We start from the raw sequence: 23474 nt of genomic DNA on the forward strand, positions 1-23474 counted from the left end.
CACACTAAATGCATATAGTCATGTGGAAATCCACTAACCATGGGAACAGATGTTTCACAAAATGGGGAATGTTGTACATGGTGGTCTTCATCCTCTGCATTTGAAAATGAAACATTGGTTCTTACCCTAGAATTAAGTTCTGGGAATGTCATGCGATTATTAATGTAAATGCCAGACTGTACACATTTATCGCAGCCACTGTATCCATTGTGTGACTTAATACCCTTAATAAAAGCCCTTGCAGGAGCATCACAGATTACCGAGCACACATTCAAGAAGAAGGTCTTTCCATTAACAACAAAACCAGTGCTCAAGGATTTCAACTCACAGACCAGATCCTTCAGATATTCTGACAATGACTGAGGCTTCGAGTTCCCACAGTAAAGAGCAATCAGCACAGGTTTCCTAGTGTAAGCCTGGAGCATTCCTAAAATTGGCCAGAACTGTACACCTGAACTTTTAAAAATTGGAAGACCATCCATGTTTAATTGTAATTTGAAGCTGTGATGATTCCGGACAACTAATGTAAGCTTCTGAAATATGTGGCTGAACATTTTCTGTATACCAAAGTAATGGAATGATCCACTCGCCAAGGAAACAACACTATAATGAGTCTGTGTTTTGAGTAATGTTCTTGCATCTTTTGGCAAAGATGGGTGATGGACTTTCAGTATCGACAAAAGGGCAGACAAAGCAATCAATGAAATGCGAAAATGTGTTGCCCAGTCTCTCAAACATCCTACTAGATCTTCTTTAGTAATATCAAGGCTATCCTCGTCACTTGCTGATTCACTTTCCCCATCACTTTCTGATCCACAGATTGGTGGCAAAACAAAGCTTGAAGTAACTACTTCATTTTCAACACTATGCTCTTCATTAGTACAATCCATACTATCCTCATCATTCAAAGATTTCATAAACTGGGTGACTCTTTTAACAGCCCTTTTCCTTAAATTGCTGCGAGTGATATTCCACTTTTCTCTCTCCATGACACAGTAATTACACCTACAATTACACGAAGTGCAGTCATTAATGAGGTACGCTGAAAAAAGAAAAGAAAAAAAAAAAACATTTTTTACATTGATACTTTTTTATTTTGTACCACATGAAATGTATCAGCAGCTTACCTTAATGGTGACAGTGAATTCTAAACTGTAGGCTTTTATTCCCACCAGCAGTTTTCTGTAGCAAATCACATTGACATGTGTTATTAAGGTGAAAAACATCCTGACTCAAAACAGTAAATAAAAAAATAAAACAAAGCAGACAAACTAATTTTAAAATGACTAGGGTATACTAAAAATGTGAAATACAGAATACCTGAACCAACTTGCTCAATAATATCTATTAGGCTATTATTACTTTGTAATCATCTCATAAAAGCTTTTATTGTAATAAAAAGCATGTAGTAATTTGTGCATTATTGTAGTTAACGAAAAATGCTTTCACAAAGTAATACAACTAGTGCAGTTACTGCAGTATTACTGTATGCCCAATGTATAAACATGAATAAAATATTACACTAGGCTATATACATTTTTCATCGTTGTGCCAAAATAAGCAAGAGTTAAATACTTTCACCGTGCAGAACCGACTGAAGATTGGCAAGATGAGCAAATATAAATATATTGGCGCGCCCGTTCAATCGATTCATTTCGCATTCGAGAACCATACTAGATCTAGCTTAGAGTTATACTGCCAAAATTATGTTACTTCGAAATTAGAAGTTATTCCATTAACTCACACAACATGGATATAACGAAGCAATCGCCTAGAAAATATAAATGTATCGATTATATCTTACCTTGATTGTTTGCAGATTTCGTCCTCCCTCCAACTGACAATCCTCTGGCCTTTTGGTTTCGAGCTCCTTTTTCGCGCTTTACAGCTACGTTTAAATTTAAAGGCCCGAATCGTCGGTTTGATTTTTTTCAACCTCTAACTGACTTTGGTTTCGAGCGCCTTTTTCACGCTTTACAGCTACGTTTAAATTTAAAGGCCCGAATCGTCCGTTTGATTTTTTTTTTTCAAAGACAACTTCACATGCAGTAAATATTTTGTTATAATAAGTAAGCTGAAACAAAAAAAAATGAAAAAGTTAATTATCAAAATAATAATATTTTCTCACAAGAGCTTCACTAATTTGTCGTTCATTTAATTATATTTCATAAATTATAATGTTAAAATTATATATTTTTTTATCTTTAAGAAAGATAATGTATAGCCTAAAATGACAGTTGCATAAATGTTAATTATATTAAGCCAAAAATGTAATAAAATTAAATGTTTATTTATTTATTTAAAATGTTTATTTAAAATATTACAATATTTTTTTATATTTTCAATATTTTCAATATTTTAATTTTTTCATTTGATTATAGCTATTTTAAATATTTGAATATTTTAAGGGGGTTTCAAATATTACCCTTTGTGGGGTCACACGAACAGTGAATCACAACCTTTTTGACCTATTCTCCACTACAAATCCAGTGCGTTTGTTATAAAAATAGCCAAAGTAGGCTACAACATGTTCCTGGCTCAACATCTTTCTTGATCCTGGAACAGCATTCATATCGACAAATTAGAATTGAAGTTTGAAGTTATGCGAAGTTAAGGCTTTCAACCATGCTTCTATCAGTGTTATTATAATGTCCCTCTGATTGTAGGGTTAGGGTTAGGGTTAGAGTTAGGACTATTTTTATGAACCGGAATGATGTTCCTAGATCAACAAAAATATGTTGATACAGGGACATGTACTTGGCAAAATCATTGTGCCCCTAGCTTTGCACAAATAGCAACTAAATATCTTCTTGCACATCCCAAAACCATAAAAAAACCTCTTCATAAGTTTGAACTTAGACACTTGAACTTTTCTAAACACTCTACCTACAAAACATATGTGAGCACAATGTCATAACATGTGGCCTCACATCCAGCCTTAGGCCATGTGTCTACCAAAGCGTTTTTAGCCAGCTGAAAATGCTATGGCAATCTGAAAAGGCCTAGCTGTGAGCGATTGTGTTTTGGCAGTGCAGCGTTTTTGTTGTTGTTGTTGTTGTTGTTTTGTTGAGATGCTTTGTTGCTATACAGAATATCTGTGGCACAGTTTACTTGTAACTGATTTCCCTGATAATTTGTATAATACTAAAAATGTTTGTATAGTACGGATGTCATATAGACACGTATGTTCGGAGACCAGAAATATTATTTTTCCATCTACTCTATTTGATGTTGTACAGAAAGAATGTTGTGACAGTTGGTCAGTGTGGTATGTGTGGTCCATTGTGATTGGACGGTCTGGTAGAAAGTGACAGTGATGAGCGTTTTAACCAAAGTTTAACATTCTTTAACTCTCGCCGATCTGTAAAAAATGCTGAGTGGTCAGCGCTTTATAGCCAGATAAAATTTTTTTAAAAACGCTCAGCACCTCGTCACACTCATGGCGTTTTAAAAACGCGGCACTCCCATTGAAAACAATTGAATAAACACACCAGTCACGTGAAAAAAAAATGCATTGGTGTACACGAGACACAGCCTGTGTCTGCTGCATCTATACCAAAAAATATTGTTAAATGTTGTTAAAAAAAAATTCAAGGCATTTTCAAAGTCTGTCCTTTTAAGCTAAATTAGTCATTGTCAGAAGTGTTGATAAGCCAGACTTGTCACGTAGGTTTACATTTTTGGGGGGCATATTTTGATTCGAATGTGGGCCAAGTTAGACTTACACCCTGATTAGCCAATGCTGACTGTGCCATATATTTTCTAAATGTGGTACAAATTGTTATGAATTATATGGGCCATATTTGCCATGTCATATGGGTGGCACTTTCGGCTCACACCCAGATGAGGCAGTGCCACTGTACCATATCTTTGCCAAAACTGGCCCAAATACATTTTAAGATAACTGGGCCTCATTTGCAGCATTATATGTGGGCCACTTTTGGCTCACATCTAGATGAGCCAGTGCCACTGTGCCATATATTTGCCAAACCTGGCCCAAATATGTTTTAAGATAACTGGGCCACATTTGCAACATTATATGTGGGCCACTTTTGGCTCACATCCAGATGAGCCAGTGCTCGATGAGCTATATCTTTGCCAAACGTGGCCCAGATGTGTTATAAGATAACTGGGCCACATTTTCAACATTATATGAGGGCCACTTTTGGCTCACATCCAGATGAGCCAGTGGTCACTGAGCCATATCTTTGTCAAACCTGGCCCAGATGTGTTATAAGATAATTGGGTCACATTTGCCACATTATATGTGGGCCACTTTTGGCTCACATCCAGATGAGCCAGTGGTCACTCAGCCATATATTTGCCAAACCTGGCCCAGATATGTTTTGAGATAACTGGGCCACATTTGCAACATTATATGTGGGCCACTTTTGGCTTACATCCAGATGAGCCAGTACTCGATGAGCCATTTCTTTGTCAAACGTGGCCCAGATGTGTTATAAGATAACTGAGCCACATTTTCAACATTATATGTGGGCCACTTTTGGCTCACATCCAGATGGCCCAGTGGTCACTGAGCCATATCTTTGCCAAACCTGGCCCAGATGTGTTATAAGATAATTGGGTCACATTTGCCACATTATATGTGGGCCACTTTTGGCTCACATCCAGATGAGCCAGTGGTCACTCGGCCATATATTTGCCAAACCTGGCCCAGATATGTTTTGAGATAACTGGGCCACATTTGCAACATTATATGTGGGCCACTTTTGGCTTACATCCAGATGAGCCAGTACTCGATGAGCCATATCTTTGTCAAACGTGGCCCAGATGTGTTATAAGATAACTGAGCCACATTTTCAAAATTATATGTGGGCCACTTTTGGCTCACATCCAGATGAGCCATTGGTCACTGAGCCATATATTTGCCAAACCTGGCCCAGATGTGTTATAAGATATCTGGGCCACATTTGCAACATTATATGTGGGCCACTTTTGGCTCACTTCAAGATGAGCCAGTGGTTACTGAGCCATATATTTTCCAAACCTGGCCCAGATGTGTTATAAGATAACTGGGCCACACTTGCAACATTATATATGGGCCACTTTTGGCTCACTTCGAGGTGAGCCAGTGCCACTGTGCCAAATCTTTGCCAAAACTGGCCCAGATGTGTTATAAGATAACTGGGCCACATTTGCAACATTATATGTGGGCCACTTTTGGCTCACATCCAGATGAGCCAGTGGTCACTGAGCCATATCTTTGCCAAACCTGGCCCAGATGTGTTATAAGATAACTGGGCCACATTTTAAGGATTATTTGTCGGCCACTTTTGGCTCACATCCAGATGAGCCAATGGTCACTTAGCCATATCTTTGCCAAACCTGGCCCAGATGTGTTATAAGATAATTGGGCCACATTTTCCACATTATATGTGGGCCACTTTTGGCTCACATCCAGATGAGCCAGTGGTCACTTAGCCATATCTTTGCCAAACCTGGCCCAGATGTGTTATAAGATAACTGGGCCACATTTGCAGCATTATATGTGGGCCACTTTTGGCTCACATCCAGATGAGCCAATGGTCACTTAGCCATATCTTTGCCAAACCTGGCCCAGATGTGTTATAAGATAATTGGGCCACATTTTCCACATTATATGTGGGCCACTTTTGGCTCACATCCAGATGAGCCAGTGGTCACTTAGCCATATCTTTGCCAAACCTGGCCCAGATGTGTTATAAGATAACTGGGCCACATTTGCAGCATTATATGTGGGCCACTTTTGGCTCACATCCAGATGAGCCAGTGGTCACTTAGCCATATCTTTGCCAAACCTGGCCCAGATGTTTTATAAGATAACTGGGCCACATTTGCAGCATTATATGTGGGACACTTTTGTTTCACATCCAGATGAGCTAGTGCTCACTGAGCCATATATTTGCCAAACCTGGCCCAGATGTGTTATAAGATAATTGGGCCACATTTGCAACATTATATGTGGGCCACTTTTGGCTCACATCCAGATGAGCCAGTAGTCCCTGAGCCATATCTTTGCCAAACCTGGCCCAGATGTGTTATAAGATAACTGGGCCACATTTTTAGGATTATATGTGGGCCACTTTTGGCTCACATCAAGATGAGCCAGTGCCACTGTGCCATATCTTTGCCAAAACTGGCCCAGATATGTTTTAAGATAACTGGGCCACATTTTTAGGATTATATGTGGGCCACTTTTGGCTCACATCCAGATGAGCCAGTGCCACTGTGCCATATCTTTGCCAAAACTGGCCCAGATATGTTTTAAATAACTGGGCCACATTTGCAACATTATATGTGGGCCACTTTTGGCTCACATATAGATGATTCAGTGACACTGAGCCATATCTTTGCCAAACCTGGCCCATATATGTTTTAAGATAAGTGGGCCACATTTGCTGAAACATATGTGGGCCATATTTGGTTTACATACAGATTAGTCATTGTCAATTGTGCCACGTTTTTGCCATAGGTGGCCCATATTTGGTTTGTCATATTTGGGCCATATTTGTTATCTATCACATGGGCCACTTTAGGCTAAGATTCAGATTACACATTGCCATGAGTGCCGCATCTTTGCCTAAAATGGCCCACATGTGATTTACATTTTTTGGCCCATATTTGCCATTTTACATGTGGGCCACTTTAGGCTCAGACACATTTGGTCCGGGCCATAAGAAGGCCACCAGTGCCGAATCATTGCCTGAAGTGGCCCACATCCGTCTGCTATCTGGGTTGCATTGTACCTGCATAATGGATGTGAATAAAACACGCAAAATATACAATCAATAAAAAAACAAATATTCCATAACAGAATGTAACCAAATGAGAACATTTCAAGGCAGAACTGCACTATGGAAGTTCGATTAATGGATGAAATTCAGAGTCATTGTTATTTGACGCTTAATAAATGTAAAATGTTGTGGTAGGCCTCCAGTGTCAGTGATTAGTTGTGAAGTCTTACTGCATAAATTTAATCTATTTAATTCTCCATGTGAAAGTTTATGTGCTCAAATTATTTCTATTTGTTAAACAATAGGTCAAAACAAGACGTTTGTAGGACTGATTATTGGAGTCCATTAATCGAACTTCCATGCCTCTTATGTAAGGGTTAATGCCCGACGAGGTGTCCGTTGTCAGGTTTTAATGGACGACGGCGAGGTGTAAACCGGCCGACGCGCAGCGGAGGACGGTTGCCTCCGCCGAAGTCCATTAAAACCTGACAACGGTCACCTCGAAGGGCATTAACCCGCTTATACCATGGTCACTTGCCAAATAAAACATTTTTAAAACATTAGTTTATATTTTAATTAGGCTAAATCTAGTTTTTTCAAATAATAACTTGCCTGACGATTTATTTAGCAACTTGAGATATTTATAGTCCGCTCAGCTTGTAGAACCCTTCAGGTTCAAAAATGCATTTTTTTTTTCATGAAACACAAAGGTAGGCACAGTTATTTTTTTATTGCACATAAAACACTTTGTGTTACACTAGTCTACACTAACCACAGCCTCCGAAGCACCGCTGTAGGTCGACTCTCCGATGCTGGACTGGAGAGCCGTCAAATAAAGTCGGTGACAGGCCATCGATGCGAGAGCAGTCTGCGGGCTTACTGGGCTCCGTCAGTCCGTGAGAGACTGAAGATGAAATAACGAACGAAGTCGCTCATTATAGTAGGCTATGTAATATCTAACTAACGTTGACTGCCTGTTGCTATGGTTACTCACACAGCTGTTGTAGGCAGCGCATTTATTTATTAATTTCGAATGGTAAACAGGCAGTTTCACCAGAACTACTTTAGGTGTCCTCTATCACTTTTTAACGGACACCCTGCAGCCAATCAGAATCGAGTATTCACCCAGACCATGGTATAAATAGTAAATATATATATGTAGTATGTACCAATTTACTAATGCAATTTACTAATGCTCACACTCGGTCTCTCACGCGCACTGTCACTCAGTCTCACTCGCGCGCGACACAATCGGTAGGCGCGCGCTGTTGCTCGCACGCAGACACACTCGCGGTCTCTCTCGTGCACTGTCGCTCGCACACAGACCGTAGGTCTCTCTCGCGCACCTGGGCTCATGGAGGCACGTGATCAGACACTGGTTTACGGTGCGCTAGATTGGCAAAAAAAAAAGCTTTCTGTGAACTGAATGACGCATTTAAAATATCGCTCGATCACGCGAATTTGATCGTGGGAAGCCAAAATCGTGATCGTGATTAAAATTCGATTAATCGTGCAGCCCTACCATAGAGGCAAAACGTCAGCGACTACAAGACATTTACAGCAAGGAGGGAACTGCTGGATTTGAGAAAGTAGAAGTACAAAATCTGATGGAAACAACATTCTGTCTGCAGCGTCAGCTTTTAAATTCCACACCATCTCCTTCCGTTGAGGACATAAGGTGCCAGTGGCCTTACCTTTTTAACCAGAGGTCCATCTGTGCCCATTTTCACTTACTTACTGAAATTGACATACTGCACACTTTAGAGATGTCCATGGAAGAATGTGGAAAGACCATTCCTGAGTACTTTAAAAGCAGACCAAAAGACCAAAACATGAAGGATGTCCTGTCCCAGGCAGACCACCTTGAAATTGCAGACCTGGTCATCAAGCTTCTTCTGGCACATTTCAATGAGAGTGAAAGTGGCCTGATATTACATGCAGATGTGAGTGTTTTTTATCTTTTGTTTCTTGTTTCATTTTATCTAATTCATTTATTTATCTATCATTCTAATTTTTGTGTTCTCTTCCAGGTTTCTGCGACTGCTGCTGATGTAGAGAAGATGGAAAATCTACCTGCGAGCCCTCGTCTTATTCTATGTGGTAAGTATGTCATAACTAATGAGATAAATAATTGGTTGCAAAGGCAGTACTTTTGAAAGAAAGTTTCGTTCAAAAATGAAAATGATGTGATATTTTACTCTCAGGCCATCAAAGATGTACTTGACTTAATCTGACACAGCGCCACAAATTGTTTTGATTGAACAGGAAAGTTAATAATTAAATATTAATACTGGATTTTTTTCTTACCAACATGTATCATTTTACATTAGAAAACATGAACTGATGGATGGGAATTGTGTGGATTACTGTAATGCTGCCATAATATGCTGTTTGGATTGTCAAAAGGATGGGACCCGTTCACTTCAATTGCATGCATATACAGTGCTCTAATTTCCTAAAAAAAAAGAATATTTGTGTTCTGATGTCCGAAGTCATACACATCTTGGATGGCCTTAGAGTGAGTAAATAATCATAAAATTGTATTTTTTGTGTATAAGTGTTGTGTATAATTTGAAAAAATCATTTCAGGGAGTGCAGACAACTGTATTGAACGCTGGATGATTACCCTAGAGGGTCTTGTTGTTTGTGAGGGCATACAACCACGATTTCTGACTGCAATAGCAACAATGTTTGCTATGTTCTATGTCTTTAATCTGCAGTATCCAGAGGAGGCATGTGGCACATTAGAATTCATTCAAAGGTATTTTATCACCTTTTATAGTACCCTTTAAATTGGTTTATATATTTTTTATTGCTCCCTAATTTAGCAAATTTATATTTAATCCACTATTTAAATTGATAAAAGATAGATTTTGTAAGTTTTCGTGGCACATTAGAATTCATTCAAAGGTATTTTATCACCTTTTATAGTACCCTTTAAATTGGTTTATATATTTTTTTTATTGCTCCCTAATTTAGCTAATTTATATTTAATCCACTATTTAAATTGATAAAAGATAGATTTTGTAAGTTTTCTCTTTTAAAGTGTGTGTGTGTGTGTGTGTGTGTGTGTGTGTGTGTGTGTGTGTGTGTGTGTGTGTGTGTGTTTATTACCCTTAGACGATTCGTTGGGATAAACCCTGAAAAAGGTTCAAAGGCTCGCAGAGGCAAGGTGATTTCAAAGAAGACGGGAAAACTTGTCAGCAAGAAGTCTGCCACTGTAAATCCCAAAGTTGCTTCTCTCCTGAAGAACCTCATCGACTTCGAATGGGATTTTGTCTAGGTAAAATAACTTAAATGCCCACTGACACTCACATTTGTGCAGCTTCCTAAAAGAATCAACACCTCTTAACTGCATTCATTTTCAGTGGTAAGAAAGTATCTGAACCCTTTGGAATTGGATGATTTTCTGCATTAATTGGTCATAAAATTTCATGTGATCTTCATCAGTCACATGTATAGACAAAACACAAAGTGTTTAAGCTAGCTACACAAACAATTATAATCTTTCATGACTTTACTCAACACATCCCATTAGCCACTATCAGTGCTGTGTAATAAAAATGTAAATTGTGTAAGTGACTACCTTGTTGTTACCTCTATGAATCACAAATGTTGTTTTTTGTTTTGTGATGGTTGTTCATGAGTACTTTGTTTGATCGGAGCAGTTAAAGGTTCTCTAAGCGATCCTGGGTGACGTCACTTCTTGTTGACGTTCAAACTATTGTCAAACAAAACGGAGGCTAGCTAGACCCTTCCTCCTCCTCATCCGCACACTAACCCCCCAAACCACACCCCCAAACCCTTCTTTTCGGTCATTGGCTGGAACAGTTTGTTATGTTTCGTGGTGCGGGTAAGCCCAGTTTGTTTTTGTTGCTGTTTGTGGAGCCTGGGCTGTCTACAGAGACTGCGTCTTTTTACAGTGTGTTCAGGGGACAGGCAGCCAGCGGATAGTGAGGAGATGTTTGCTGTATGTGACAAAAAAGTTTTGGCCTAAAAAACACGTGACATCGCTTAGAGCACCTTTAAACTGCCCAAAGTTCTTCAGAAAAAATCCTATCCACCATGTCCTGCACAGTCTTTGGTTTTCCAGCATATTCTGCACAATTGAAACCTTTACAATAGTGTCTGCATGATTTTAAGACCCATCTTTTCACAATGAGAACTACTGATGGACTATTAAAAAGGGTGCCAGGGGGAGGATTTTATTCTGAAGAACAGTGGACAGTTTAACTGCTCAGAACAAACAAGGGAATCATGAACAACTATTACAAAAACAAAAAAACATTTGTGGGTCATTAAGTAACAACAAGAAGTTCACTTACTGCAGCAATTTAAATGTTTAATGAGATGTGTTTAGTAAAGACATGAAAGATTGTAATTGTTTGCGTGTTGTTAGCTTAAAGGGCTAGTACACCCTAAAAACAACAACACAGCGATCGAGACATTAAAGGAACACGCCGACATTTTGGGAGTTTAGCTTATTCAGAGTTATAATAAGTCCATACCCTTTTCATCTCTGTGCGTGCTGTAACGCTGCCTGACGCACCCACCGCTAGCCTAGCTTAGCACAAAGACTGGAAGTAAATGGCTCCAGCTAGCATACTGCTCCTAATAAGTGACAAAATAACGCCAACATTTTCCTATTTATATGTTGTGATTTGTATATTCACAGTGTGTACAAATAACAAGGTCATATGAGACACAGACATCTTTTAACCGTATACATACTGGGAACTATATTCTCAGAAGGCGAATCACTTCTACTTGGGGCGGAGTGATTTGCTTGCAGCGCCTGAGAAGCCCGTGGTGAGGAGCAGAGAGTTCGCTCAGAGTGTTGCGCTAATCACTCTGCCCAAGTAGTGCTACGCTTTCTGAGAATATAGTTCCCATTATGTATACTGTTAAAAGATGGCTGTGTCTCATATGACCTTGTTATTTGTACACACTGTGACTACAAATCACAAAATATAAATAGGAAAATGTTGGCATTATTTTGTCACTTATTGGGAGCAGTATGCTAGCTGGAGCCATTTACTTCCAGTCTTTGTGCTAAGCTAGGCTAGAGGTGGGTGTGTCAGGCAGAGTTACAGGGTGTGTGTGGACTCATCTAACTCTGGGGGATACGGTGAATAAGTTAAAGTCACAAAATGTCGGCGTGTTCCTTTAATGTCCTGATCGCTGTGTTGTTTTTTAGGTGTCAAAAGAATGACAGCCAATCAATGCCATTGTATGGACTCAAAGATTGTAATGTATTATAGCATGAGAGTGAGTAAATGATAATTGTTGGGGTGAACTATCCCTCTAAGGACATTGTGTTTGTCTTTACTTGTGACTGGTGAAGATCAGATGACATTTTATGACCAATTAATGCAGAAAACCAACCAATTCCAAAAGGTTGAGTGTTAACATCTTTCCCCACTGTACTCTCAAATGTGCTTTAAACATTTGTTTGCACATATAACTTATCAGATCTCTATACATATATACACTAATAATATACATACACACACTCAAATCAATTAATTATCTACTCCTTTCCGGCTAACTGGAAAACACACAATCACTTTCTTTTACACACATGCAGCTAAAATTTCTGGTCTTGTCTTAAAGGAGAACACCGGCGCAAAATGAACCTTTGGTCTAATTACACATTGTTACCTAGTCAACCGTTATCTGAGATTTGTTTTCATGATTATCGAATGTAAATAGTTTTATCTCTAAAAACAGTTTAGTCTATAAAGCTAGTATAACGCTAGTATATTGGGCATAGTGTAATGACAAATAAAAATCGCTTGTTAATACCACTAACAAGGCTCAAAATAGCCCCACACTAACACGGTAGCATAATGAGGGTCCCTACCTTCAAACCGAAGCATTGAGAACTTTGTAAGTGTACAGACAGTTTAATAAGAAGATATTTTAAACATAGTCAACTTCGTGTATACAGGCAGAAGCCATCTTTGAAATACAGCCTTTACCAGTCGATCTACGAACGCCGATCCAAGTGCGCTGGTGAGAATGATAAGGTGAGCGCGAACAGCAGGCTTGGATCGGCGTTCGTAGATCGACTGGTAAAGGCTGTATTTCAAAGATGGCTTGTGCCTGTATACGCGAAGTTGACTGTATGTTTAAAATATCTTCTTATTAAACTGTCTGTACACTTACAAAGTTCTCAATGCTTCGGTTTGAAGGTAGGGACCCTCATTATGCTACCGTGTTAGTGTGGGGCTATTTTCAGCCTTGTTAGTGGTATTAACAAGCGATTTTTATTTGTCATTACACTATGCCCAATATACTAGCGTTATACTAGCTTTATAGACTAAACTGTTTTTAGAGATAAAACTATTTACATTCGATAATCATGAAAACAAATCTCAGATAACGGTTGACTAGGTAACAATGTGTAATTAGACCAAAGGTTCATTTTGCGCCGGAGTTCTCCTTTAACCCCATAATCTTTGTTAAGATTGTTTATCCTCTATGCTGTAACAAACATACACCCTCATTTGTTCTCTAAGATTAATTAAGTACATTAACATGATAATTTTATGTATCTTTTAAAAGTGTTTGCAGAGTATGTGATCTCTAGTTTTTGCCATGTGCTTTATTTTACCACTAAGATTTTCTTGATTTTCTTTCTTCTCAGACTTGGATTTCCCCTCAGACCAGATGTCAAAAGATGATGTGGGACGCGTTGGCTGTTTTTCGCCTCTTCCTATGTTGGGTTCACTTGATTATGTCCCAGACTTCTTCTCTGGCATGGTGGCTGAGGTTGGCTGTTTTTTTTGTGTTTTTTTTTACCTCTTTGTAAGGTTTCTGTTTTTGGATCCTCTCATTGGAATTTAAAATGTATTTTCTGTGATTGTTTTATTTTTTTTATTTTCTTTAATAATGTTAATGTATTGTTAAAACATGTACCTGTTTTAAATAAATGTCAAAGAATGTACTCTATTTTGTCTTTATTTTTTCCATTGAGTAAAACGTCTGTTTGGAATGTCTGTATACATTATGCTACATATAGGGATGCTAATAGATATCAGACAATAGAGTAAATAGAAAACAGTATTTATATTCTAACTTTTTTATACTGTAGAATTAAAAGCTGGAAACATTGCTGCCAGTACTTTAGCACAGCCGTAAAATTAAAAACTGTAGAATTACGGTAAAGTGCTGGAACCACAGCTGCCAGTATTTTACTGTGAAATTACAGCATTGTTGAAACCGTAAAATTACGGTAAAGGGCTGGAACCACAGCTGCCAGTACTTTACTGTGAAATTACAGCATTGTTGAAACCGTAAAATTACGGTAAAGTGCTGGAACCACAGCTGCCAGTATTTTACTGTGAAATTACAGCATTGTTGAAACTGTAAAATTACGGTAAAGGGCTGGAACCACAGCTGCCAGTACTTTACTGTGAAATTACAGTATTGTTGAAACTGTAAAATTACGGTAAAGGGCTGGAACCACAGCTGCCAGTTCTTTACTGTAAATATACGGGTGAATTTTTTACAGTGTACTGCAACCAAACCTACATAGTATTATCAAAATCAAACTTTTGCACAAAATGGCACACACACTCTCAAGTCCCTGAGAAGTCGTAAATAATAAATAAAATATATTCCTTAGGATAACAATAGGGCCTTCACCCATTCATGGCTTGGGCCCTATTTAAGAAGATAAAAAACAGCCCGTAGAAAACACAATGATGACTAATATATTGTTTTTTATAAAGGTTTCAGATGTTCAGGAATACAAGTGGTGGGCCGATTCGTCAGAGAAGGTCCAGAGTAAGACAAATAACCAGGCCTAGACAATTAACTTTCAAAGTTTCTGTGCTAAAAAGTCCAACCATTACCCATTATAGATCACACAGAGGTGAGTTCACATATGTGAATACCTTTTTTATTATTATTAATTTCTTCTTAATATTTTTATTTCATGCTTTTTGAAATGAAAGGTGATTTTTTTTTTTATACTTCCAGATGCCACTCCACCCTGTCGTGTGGTTGTGCGCCGAGATGCAGATGAGGAAGAATTTAAACAGGCCCTGAGAGTTCAATTTCCTGATCTTACAGATGATTTTGAACTATGTAAAGTTAATAGCCAAAGGCAGATCTTCCCTTTGCAGTTAGAAAGTTTGAGTCCTAATCAGATTCATTCAACTAATGCATTGGGGAGATCTGCCCTTTATATTCGTCTGAAGGTGAGTAAAATATTCAGTACAATACTAAAAATATTCAAAGTATGGTTGTATTTTCCCATAGGCCTTTGCTTGTTAAATCTGAATCATGAGATGAAACTTGTGTGACAAACACTTATAGGATAGTCAGCAAGTTTGGAATCTTAATTTAAGCACAAAAATAAACAAAAAATCCTTCACTTTTATTCTCTCCTCTGTCAATGTGTATGATTATGTCTGTATGATTTTTCCATGCAGCCCACACCACTGAAAACACCTCCACAGGTGGCAGCCATGCAGCCCGCACCACTGAAAGCACCTCCACAGGTGGCAACCATGCTGCCCACACCACTGAAAGCACCTCCACTGGTGGCAGCCATGCAGCCCACACCACTGAAAGCACCTCCACTGGTGGCAGCCATGCAGCCCACACCTCCACAGGTGGCAGCCATGCAGCCCACACCACTGAAAGCACCTCCACTGGTGGCAGCCATGCAGCCCACACCTCCACTGGTGGCAGCCATGCAGCCCACACCACTGAAAGCACCTCCAGAGGTGGCAGCCATGCAGCCCACACCACTGAAAGCACCTCCAGAGGTGGCAGCCATGCAGCCCACACCTCCACTGGTGGCAGCCATGCAGCCCACACCTCCACAGGTGGCAGCCATGCAGCCCACACCACTGAAAGCACCTCCAGAGGTGGCAGCCATGCAGCCCACACCACTGAAAGCACCTCCACTGGTGGCAGCCATGCAGCCCACACCTCCACAGGTGGCAGCCATGCAGCCCACACCACTGAAAGCACCTCCAGAGGTGGCAGCCATGCAGCCCACACCACTGAAAGCACCTCCACTGGTGGCAGCCATGCAGCCCACACCACTGAAAGCACCTCCACTGGTGGCAGCCATGCAGCCCACACCACTGAAAGCACCTTCACAGGTGGCAGCCATGCAGCCCGCACCACTGAAAGCACCTCCACAGGTGGCAGCCATGCAGCCCACGCCAACGCCCACCCGAACACAATCCCAGAGTAAGTACACCCCAGCTGTATATATGCTAGTTTCATGATTATAAGTGTTTTTAAATGCAAGATGCCATTTCAAGACATGTTTTATGTATTGCTGAAATTCTGAAGATGTATTTTATTTTCTAAATTGTTAAAATGTTGAGTAAAATATGCTAATTATAAATATATTTTTCAATTTTGTACCTATTTTGTAACAATTAGAGAGGACTTCTATATAGACTCATCAGGATCTGACATTGAAGAAGTAACCCTGGCTTCTTCGGTCAGGAGTAATAGTCCAATCGTATGTATATCTATCCATCTATCCTTCAATCTAACACTCACACATATTCACACTTACACACCTGAAGTCAATTTAGTGACTGCAATAGGCTCTATGCACGATCGCTTCCGCGTTTTGTCTCACCCCGCCCAGTTACATCCGGTGCTGCGTCGGAAGCCTAAAGTTTTGCTGCTAGTACACTCTGCTATAGATTGTGCTATGCGGAAGTAAATACGCTGGTTGAGATTCTACCGGAAATACGTCAGCAGCGTTCGTGCATAGAGCCAATTCTCCTAATCTGCATGTCTTTGGATGGTGGCTGCAGTGAGAGAGGGGGAATGGCCACTGCCAGCGGCTAGACCGGCAAAAGCCAGTGTGTGCTTATTTTACCGATATAAGTCTGTAAGTCTGTCTGTCTGTATGTAAGTCTGTCTATCTGTCTGTATGTATGTAAGTATGTCTGTCTGTCTGTCTGTCTGTCTGTATGTAAGTCTGTCTGTCTTTCTGTATGTATGCATGTATGTCTATCTGTCTGTCTGTATGTAAGTTTGTCTATCTGTCTGTCTGTCTGTATGTATGTATGTCTATCTGTCTGTCTGTCTGTATGTATGTATGTCTATCTGTCTGTCTGTCTGTATGTATGTATGTCTATCTGTCTGTCTGTATGTCTGTCTGTCTGTCTGTCTGTCTGTATGTCTGTCTATCTGTATGTCTGTCTGTCTGTCTGTCTGTCTCTGTCTGTCTGTCTGTCTATCTGTATGTCTGTCTGTCTGTCTGTCTGTCTGTCTGTCTGTCTATCTGTCTGTCTGTATGTATGTCTGTAAGTCTGTCTATCTGTCTGTCTGTCTGTAAGTCTGTCTGTCTGTCTGTATGTATGTCTCTAAGTCTGTCTGTATGAAAGTCTGTCTATCTGTCTCTCTGTATGTATGTATGTATGTATGTATGTCTGTAAGTCTGTCTATCTGTCTGTCTGTCTGTATGTATGTATGTCTGTCTGTAAGTCTGTCTATCTATCTGTCTGTCTGTCTGTATGTATGTATATAAGTCTGTCTATCTGTCTGTATGTATGTATGTCTGTCTGTCTGTCTGTATGTCTGTCCCTGTCTGTATGTCTGTATGTATGTCTGTCTGTCGGTCTGTCTGTCTGTCTGTCTCTGTCTGTATGTATGTCGGTCGGTCTGTCTGTCTGTCTGTCTGTCTGTCTGTCTCTGTCTGTCTGTCTGTCTCTGTCTGTCTGTATGTCTGTCTGTCTGTCTGTCTATCTGTATGTCTGTCTGTCTGTCTGTCTGTCTGTCTATCTACCTGTCTGTCTGTATGTATGTCTGTAAGTCTGTCTATCTGTCTGTCTGTCTGTAAGTCTGTCTGTCTGTCTGTATGTATGTCTGTAAGTCTGTCTATCTGTCTGTCTGTCTGTCTGTATGTATGTATGTCTGTAAGTCTGTCTATCTGTCTGTTTATCTGTCTGTCTGTCTGTCTGTATGTATGTCTGTCTGTAAGTCTGTCTATCTGTCTGTCTGTCTGTATGTATGTATATAAGTCTGTCTATCTGTCTGTATGTATGTATGTCTGTCTGTCTGTCTGTCTGTATGTATGTATGTATGTCTGTCTGTATGTCTGTATATAAGTCTGTCTATCTGTCTGTCTGTCTGTATGTAAGTTTGTCTATCTGTCTGTCTGTATGTATGTATGTCTATCTGTCTGTCTGTATGTATGTATGTCTGTAAGTCTGTCTGTCTGTATGTAAGTCTGTCTATTTGTCTGTCTGTATGTAAGTTTGTCTATCTGTCTGTCTGTCTGTATGTATGTATGTCTGTCTATCTGTCTGTCTGTCTATCTGTCTGTCTGTCTGTCTGTCTGTCTGTATGTAAGTTTGTCTATCTGTCTGTCTGTCTGTATGTATGTATGTCTGTAAGTCTGTCTGTATGTAAGTCTGTCTGTCTGTCTGTCTGTCTGTCTGTCTGTATGTATGTCTATCTGTCTGTCTGTGTGTAAGTATGTCTGTCTGTCTGTATGTATGTATGTAAGTCTGTCTATCTGTCTGTCTGTATGTCTGTCTCTATGTCTGTCTGTCTTGTCTGTATGTATGTATGCATGTATGTAAGTCTGTCTGTCTGTCTGTCTGTCTGTCTGTATATCTGTCTGTCTCTGTCTGTCTGTATGTCTGTCTGTCTGTATGTATGTCTGTCTGTATGTATGTATGTATGTCTGTCTGTATGTATGTCTGTCTATCTGTATGTCTGTCTGTCTGTCTGTATGTCTGTCTGTCTGTCTCTGTCTGTCTGTCTGTCTCTGTCTGTCTGTCTGTATGTCTGTCTGTCTGTCTGTCTGTATGTCTGTCTGTCTGTCTTTATGTCTGTCTCTGTCTGTCTGTGTTTATCTGTATGTCTGTCTGTCTGTCTGTTTGTATGTATGTCTGTCTGTCTTTCTCTGTCTGTCTGTGTTTATCTGTATGTCTGTCTGTCTGTCTGTCTGTCTGTTTGTATGTATGTCTGTCTGTCTGTCTCTGTCTGTCTGTGTTTATCTGTATGTCTGTCTGTCTGTCAATTCAATTCAATTCAATTCAATTCAAATTGCTTTATTGGCATGACTGTACATATTACAATATTGCCAAAGCTTGTAACACATAGTATAATAATAAAGACATAAAGAATAATAAAGTATTATAACAACTTAAATTCAAATGTACAAATTAAATTAATTGCACAAATTAACAAAGTAACAGGTTATAATTTCTGTGAACATTTGATACCACAGTGTTTTAACATATATATACACACACACACATTACTGAGGGTCACTGTGGTGGACATTAGGGAAACATACTGAGGTCAGTCTCACACACATACACACATTTACCTGCTGTCTCTCAGGCTGTGGCACACACACACGTATCTGGCAGCCAGTGTTGCGGTCTGTCCCTCTCCTAGTAAGATCTTTATCTGTTCTACTTCAGTCATGGCTGTAAAGTTCTGTATTATGTTATTAAGTTTGTTAAAGTAGAGGTCTCTGACTGAGCTGTATCTGTGACAGTGAAGGAGGAAGTGTGTCTCTGTCTCGATCTCTCCTGTCCTACACTGAACACACACCCTTTGCTCTCGGGGTAACCAGCTCTTTCTGTGTCTGCCGGTCTCGATGGCTAGACTGTGTTCACTCAGCCTGTACTTGCTCAGGATCCGTCTCTGCTTTGTGTCTCTCACACTCTGGAGATATTCTTCCAATACATAATTTGATTTCAGATTTCTATAGAATTGTAATTTACTTTGTGTTTTGGTTTCCTGATCCCCAGCAAACACGTGTATGTGGGGCCCACATGGGTTACACATGGGCTACGTGGGTACAGAGTGGGCATGGGCTCAAAATGGGCATCTTATCTGGGGCCCACTTGGGTCAACTAAGTAGGTCCAACATGGGCAAACCCAGGTGGGCTCCCCATATGGGACCTAGTTGGTTCACTAATGGGAAATTGAGTACATGGGTTGAAAATGGGCTACAAGGGGACTAATTCAGTTTACCAAGACAAGTGCAAAAAGTCAATCCCAAAGATTGATTACACTGCACCTTTGAAAAAAAAATTATTGTTATTTTGACACTTTAACATGTGACTTTAATCTATTAAAAATCTATAAATGCCAACACAATTGCAATTGTACCCAATTTTTGCAAATTAAAAGGACCAAGAAACTTCGGATACAGAGAAAAAAAGAAAAGAAAAAAAAAAGACTTGAAAGTGTACAAATCTTTGGCAGGATGGATCTCGCGAGATTTCATTTAGCAATTCCCATCCCCCACTCCACGCCCTGAACCGCGCGGACGCCATTGCACTCTCACTCATTCTGCTGTAATTTTCGGGAGGAGATTCTTGCTGTATTCAAGGTAAGAACTACAATCTTTTAAAAACTGAAATGTTAATTAAAATACATTGTTTTCAAAACATAATGTTAACCAAAAGCTTATTGTCACGTTCGAATTTCAGTTAGAATTTCGAGTTCCCTCAGATCGCGCCATTTTCCCTTATTTCTGGCGCTCTGCACGCTATTATAGCAAGTAATATTCTTAGTTTCTTATAATTGTTAAAGGTCAACTCTCCCAAAAAATGCAACCTATGGCCTTTTTGTGAATCTACCCGAGGCAAACATTTGTTTAAAAGCATAATTATGATGGAAACGCCAGTATTAAGATTGACCGTATTTTAGCTGTTGTTGTTTCCGGCCGCCGGTTTCTTGTCAGTCAAAAATAGTCGAAAAAATACTATTTGAACTGTGTATTATTACAAGTTGATTGGAGTTGAGACTCCAGCTTAAAAATTGTACCACTGTTTTACAATATAAATCCCACAATGGCAGCAGTTTCTTAATTTTTATAAGATGTGCACATTAAACACCCAAAATATAAGCAGGACTTATTAATATTTCGAATTTAATTAACGTTACCCGACAAGCCTGTTTAATCTGTCTGCTACCGTCTATATTGTGATCACAGAACAGCGTCATACAGCGATCATTTTAGCTTTTAGATTCTAAAAGTGTGCACATTCAATAAAATATTTAGGCTACATTCTTGATGTTTAATTTTAAATAAATCTTAAATAAATGTCTATTTTGTCACACAACAACTAGTTTTCACTGAATTATGAGATCTGAGAAGCTTTAACACCATCTCGGCAACCCTTTGGATTCCTGTGCTATTTTTTCCTTTCTTTATTTAGTGCTAATTCAAAAACAACTGCACAAAAGATACCCAATATAGTTACACTTTAGAATACTGTTTCAAATAATTAGTAATTCCTTTTGATGGATTTGGTAACAAACATGTACAGTATTTTAAACGTTTACAGGGGTAAGTCGTGATTTTATTGCCTTCTGAATCCATAATGTCAGTGTATTGTATTGCATGTATTGTGTATCTATCTAGTGTATGACTCGATACACAATACACACAATAGATTACTACTTCTGATGTAAAATAGCCATCGATTAACCTGCACGATTTGGGAGGAAATGTAATTGCGATTATTCAGGTTAATTTTTTGTGTTGTCTCCCCCATAATGATAATGTTGTTTTCCCTAGGTTGGCATGGTGGACTCACTCTCGCTGTTATCCAAGGTAAATTATCAACACTATCACCCCTTACATGTGTTTTATTTAACTAAATACATCATAATCAGCTAAAAAGCATGCGCAGGTCACTTTACTTCCTGAACAAGTGCGTACCCGAGTCCGTGTTGCTTTCACATTCACGCGAACCGCAGCACGGATCGAGTGCAACCGAACTTAGAGTGCCTCCTCCAGGCAGTCTCGGGTTCGGTACCCCAGTGCGCACCCGGGTCCGCATGACAGCGTTCACATTAGCGATTTTTCATGCAAACAGTGCTCCGTTCCGAACTAAACTGCCAGTGTGAAAGCACCCTAGACTTTTCAAGTAAGCCAACTGAAGTAGCCTACTGTACACGTTAGCGCCTATTTGTTTACGCTAGTAACTGCTAGCTAGGAATTCGCAGGCTAAGTGACTGAGGGTGCTTTCACACTGGCAGTTTAGTTCGGTAACTAACTAACATTAGCCCAGTGCATAACAACAATCGTTGATTGCTGAACAGAAATCGTGTCAGATGTGGAGTGAAAAATGTCAAGGTGGAGATAACTGCTTTGCTGCAAGGGCTCAAATATGGAATTTAATCTCACTCTAATGCTCTTTTATGTATTTTTCAGGAGGCGTGAAAAAAAATGCCCTTACAAACCAAATTGTCAGAAGAGACGCAGAAAAGGCAGTGTCAAAGTGGCTAATCGGTGCCAGGGACAGGGGCGAGGGCACATGGTGGAGAGCAAGATGGGTAAAAGTCTTAAGATATGCTTGTTTTTATATGGAAATACAAACTTTAAAAAGACAAGAATGATTGTAGCCAAAAGATATTGAATCAGGGGTTTTCAAACTTGTCCTGGGAACCCTCAGCACTGCACACCCACTTCAGATCTAGCAGTTTCTACTAATGAGCTAATGTGATGAATCAGGTGTATTAGATGTGGGAGACATACAAAGTCTGCGTCCGAAAACTTAGGCAGCTGACTCATTGCCTTGCTGCCTTATCAGGCAATGTCTTAGCAGGCAGCGTTTACACACTAAGGTGCCTCACAAAACTGATTTTAGACAGACTTATGAGGCAGCATAATGATTTAACAACAAAGTGAACATTTAATGACTTGAATATTGAAATTACTTCAAAAGGTAAAAATGGGTCAAAATGTACATTTTGTGCATTCAATATGTGCAGATGGTGTTCCAGGACAGGTTTGCAAACCCCCTTATCTTGATAAACTTGATGTGGGGCACCAAAAGGCTAACCTGACGCATCTGTTTGAACTGTGAAAAGGAATTTAAAAAAGTGGCATAATGGTTGATTCATTCATTTATTTTCTCTTTTCAAAGGACCGTTGGGAGAGCGACGACAGAGGAGTGAGAAGCTGTTTTGGAAATTGTCAGGAGCTTTAACTTTTTTTATAGTTAACATTTTGATACTTGTGTTTTATAAAGTTGTAAATGTGCAATGTTCTAATAGTCATGTTAAAATTGTTATTATAACTTGCTTAATAAAGTAAAGCATGAACTACTGCTTCTGTTCATTGAATACCTTTAACATTTTAGTGTAGTTTAGTGGATTACATGTAATGTTTGTATTTAGGGGTTTACTGTAAAATAAGGTAACCCAAACAAACAAATATAGTAGCCCATATATATACCTGTTGTGGCCCATAAGAGCCCTAGATAAGACCTATCTGGGTCCCATCATCAACCCATGTGGGCAGACTCCTGTAGGCCCTAAATGGGAGCTACCTAGGTTACCCATATGGAGCCCATCAAGATCCCATCATCAACCCATCTGGGCTAACCCATGTGGGGCCTCCATGGAAACTGAGGACAAAATTACCTGGGTCCCAGTTGGGTAGCCCAGGTGGGCCCCAGATATCAGCCCAAGTACAACCCCTTTGGGCCCCACATGGGTGTGTTGGCTCCAAATATGTATTTTTAGACTGTTTGATAATTTGGTTTATTCTGATGTGTGTGTGAGAGGCAGTGCTGGCCTGAGACTGGTTAGTGTTAGTCGGGTTAGTCGGGTTAGTGAGTCTCAGGACCAGCTGGGTTTGTAATGCTTTAAAATGTAGCGATTCTGTGGGACTTGATTTTAGATGCATCCAGAATTTGAGGGATCTTTTTTGCATATTAATAATCAATGGGAATCGGCCTAATTCTGCCCTACATGCATTATTGGGTGTTT

Source organism: Rhinichthys klamathensis, unplaced genomic scaffold, assembly GCF_029890125.1.
Source record: "Rhinichthys klamathensis goyatoka isolate OS25496 unplaced genomic scaffold, OSU_Roscu_1.1 h1tg000123l_1, whole genome shotgun sequence".
Classification (NCBI taxonomy): Eukaryota; Metazoa; Chordata; class Actinopteri; order Cypriniformes; family Leuciscidae; genus Rhinichthys; species Rhinichthys klamathensis.